This window comes from Castanea sativa, chromosome 11, assembly GCF_040712315.1.
Source record: "Castanea sativa cultivar Marrone di Chiusa Pesio chromosome 11, ASM4071231v1".
Taxonomy (NCBI): Eukaryota; Viridiplantae; Streptophyta; class Magnoliopsida; order Fagales; family Fagaceae; genus Castanea; species Castanea sativa.
The window spans coordinates 51208144-51212241 of record NC_134023.1 but is presented as its reverse complement, the minus strand read 5'-3'; the positions used below and the strand labels follow the sequence as shown (position 1 = coordinate 51212241).

Sequence of the window (4098 nt, the reverse complement as noted above, 5' to 3'; positions counted from 1 at the left end):
TTGGCACCGGCACCCTACCTATGTGTTTTGCAATGTTCATGAACTCTTCTCCTAGCTGTGTATTTCTACCTATTTTCTTTACATATACGAATTTTGGTCTGTTTCCTATACTTATTTTCACTTATAAAAAAATTCATGGAGCAAGGTAGGACTGAGAAATGCAAAGACAAGGTTGAAGTGATTGTGTATGAGAGGGTCAAACATCGTAAGAATGAAGAAAGGATCAGCATTGAAGCTAATGGTTATGTCCAACAAAGCTTAAAGGCTATGAGCTTTGCAACTGGGCAACCTACACAGTGCATTGGACATGAAAGCATGTTAGCCATGGTTGACTGGCATGCAAAAAACCTTATAGTGTTGCCAATACCAATTAGAAGAATGGTGAGAAGAAAATACAAATTTTAATCTTGAGGAATGTGATTGCCTAGAATCATTTTGTGGCAATCTAATTATATATCCTGTTCAAATGCAAAAAGGTTTTTCCAAATTTCCTTTATTAGTCGGCCAGGGTGGATATATAATAATACTATATTAAATATCATTACCTACATATTGTTAAATGTCCACTAACTAATTAGGAAAATAACTATAAAAAATGTGGAATCGATAAATAAGACAACAACAGTTAAAATCATCTTCATTTTAGTTTTTATTTGAACCAAACGTAAAAATTCAAATTAACATTAATATAAACTTCTATTAAGTAATGAATTTTATGAAATGGACACCATAGATTTAAATCATTATTATTGTGGACATTACTAGGACCAATAGGTCAAAAATGGGTATGAATTTTATCGAATGAACACCATAGATTCAAATCATTATTATCACGGCCATTACTAGGACCAATAGGTCAAAATTGGGTTCAAGTAGTAGATTTTGAATGATATATTCTACATAGGTGTGGGCTTACATGGCTAGAGCTTATAAACCCTTTCTATCATTTATTAATAGGGCCATAGTCGATCAATCACATTTTCATAATAGGATCGAATACGCTAATCTTCCAAAACCTTTCTCATTCCTTATACCTATAAAGTTAATATAAATTATTATATAGGATAAGCTAAAAATTTTTTAAAAAAAAAGTTAAAAATTTACAAATACAATAATACAAAATAAATACTAGCAATGTACTTATTACAATAGCATTTACTAAGTAACTCATATTAAATTAATCTCCGAAATATAGCTAAGCTATTCTTGCAAAACTCAAGAACATTGCTCAAAACTCATCCTTAGTCATAGAAAGAACCTTGGTTATAATTGGGCGTGCTTTGCACATGGCCTCCAATGCCACAGCCTTGGGCAGGGTGAGCCCATTACCTTCAACCATGTCAACTTCTTCCTCACTAATCCTTTCCCACTCAAAGCACTAAATTAATGACCCCAATGTCAAGCCCATTGTACGTTGGGCAAGGCTTGCCCCGGGACAAGCCCTCCTTCCCAATCCAAATGGCATTAACTTGTTCACATCACTCTCTCCATTTTCAAACCTCTCAGGCTTAAAACTAGTTGCATCATGCCATATATTGGAGTCCCTATGTATGGCCCATACATTAACCAATATCATTGTCTCACGTGGAACATTATATCCTCCAATTGTACAATCTTCAAAGGACATGTGGGGTAAAAGCAATGGGACTGCAGGATGCAATCTAAGAGTCTCCGAGATTATATTCTGTAGATAGTGCAATTTAGAGACATCCAGTTCATTGAGTAATTTCTCGTCCAATTTGATTATCCAACTCAACTCTAGCCTTCTTCAACACCTGAGAATGATTGAGCAAATTGGACATTGCCCACTCTAATGTCACCGCTGATGTGTCAGTCCCCGCAATTAACAAGACCTGCTTATTATACATTCAATAAGTTCTTAAAATCACGACAAGAATTTAAAAGTAAAAAATGGATTGATAGCTTATATTTATTTTAGCGATTCTTAAAATCACGCCAAGAATTTTTAAGTAAAAATGGATTGGTAGCTAATATTTATTTTTGCGAATTGATTATTGGTATTCTGACAAAATATCCTAATAAAATATCACTGAGTCAAAAGGTTGAGATATTGCTTGGGTTCATTCCAAATTTCTACGTCACTATCGACACAACCAAGTGGGCTCCAATGCAATAGATATTCATGCTAGATAGCAAACCTAGGGTAAGACATGTATTAGCCTGGTGTTTGGTCTGGTGGTGACTATGGAAGAGAGCACTAGTCAAAAGACTCACCTCAACTTTAGCTTACCACTAGATGGTAAAAATCAAATTTATATTTGGGAAAAAGAACGATAAAAAAAATAATTAATATGATATGATTAAAGGTTAATGAGTACCACAAAATTTGAAATTTTAAACAAATTATAATTCTCTATACTGTTATATATGAAATTAGAGTCTCAAGTCTCTACCTTGCAAGAGAATTTTGTTTTCTTAAAAAATATATAGAGATAGTGAGAAGAATTTTATTACATAAACAACTTCTTGTTTAGAAATCAAGACTACGAGGTTGACTTGTGGTTGACTTCAAATTCGTGTTCTACATGTTTTATTTTAACTTGTTAAATAAACAACAGGGTCAGCTTTGATTATTCGATTATAGGATTTCCCTTATAATTGATCAATCCAATTTATTTTCATCATCTTTAAGAAATCTTGAGCATTGATGTTTTCATCTTTTTACTTAGCATCTAGTTCAAATAATGGGTTTTAATTAGCTCAATTGGTAAAAAAATTTATAGTTAAATAAAAAATTTGGGGTTCAATCTCCACCTACACACCAAAAACCGATTGGTGTCTTAATCTGAATATAAAGAGTTATTATCAAGAGCGGAGATCATAAGTTAAAATTCACTTAAAAAAAAAAGTTCAAAACAAAGAAGAAATGACCTACACATACCAGTATAAGCCCTTTGATAATTTGATCCGTGTAGTATTCGGGCTGTGATTTTTGCAAAGAAAGCAGATGATCAATCATAGTGTTCCCCTTCTCTTCCTTCCTCCTCTTCTCATCAATAAGACCTTGCAAGAAAGCATCTGTTTTGTTGGCCAGTTTCTTCAATCTTTCCTCCAAACGCCCACGATCAATCCACCCCAACAAGGGCACAAGCTCTTGTGCATTTGAGGCTCCTCCTGCCCCTACTATCTCTTTCATTATCCCCTTGAATTGCCTTGCTTCTTCCTCGTCTTTCATGTCCTCCCCATAGTATCTCTTCCCTGCCACCATTCTCATTATGATGTTAAATGTCAGCTCCAAGAACATAGATTTCAACTCTACCTTAGCAAAACCTTGGCACGAGTTGCGTGACAGTTTGCGTAGCAAGTGCTTCACTTCATCTCTTCGGATGCCTAGAAACACGTTGAGACGATTTGTTGAGAAGATTTCTAAGGCACTGATGCGGCGAAGGTTGCACCAATGGTCTCCATAAGAAGCTGCTGTCATGGTGGTGTGGTTGTAGCCTAAGTGCTTGCTCATCAATAAGCGAGGACGGTTGGCTAAGACAATGTCGTTTTTGGTAAAGCATTCTTCAGCTGCAGATGAGGATGATATAATGACCACGAGTTGAGACCCAAATTGCAGAGAGAAGATGTTACCATATTTTTGTGAAAAGTGGTGGAAAGTACGATGGAGGGGTTTCTTAATGAGATGGAGATGGCCTAGAATTGGTAGAGAAGGTGGGCTTGGTGGGAGGTTTTTGTGTTTTGTGCTTGTTTGAAGCAAGAACTTGAAAGCTACTGCAAGGAGGAGGAGAAGAAGAGAGAGGGATGAGTATAGCAACATGTCTTCCATGTTTGATTTGTTGCTTGTTGATACGATGCTCTGTGACAAATCTGTTGGAAGATTATACATGGGTTAATGTATTCTATAAACGCACACCTTCTTTGAAACGCACACCTTCTTGGGAATAGAACAGAACAGAACACTATGTTGGCCCAATTAATTGAATGCAAAGGAGGGAGGAAATCGTGAAAAATCAGAATTCAAGAAAGACATTCAAACTTTTCTTTGGAAGATAGCGTGGCTGCAGATAATCCAACTAAACATGTGATCCAAAAAAAGGAAGGAAATAGAAGAGAGCAACACTATTAAAAGAC

General features: G+C 35.6%; 1 pseudogene; it reads right to left on the bottom strand.

Annotated features, from left to right (window-relative positions):
- Positions 1-1155: 1155 nt before the first annotated feature.
- LOC142617445 (cytochrome P450 81E8-like) overlaps positions 1156-4098 on the bottom strand; it is a 4146-nt pseudogene continuing 1203 nt past the window's right edge.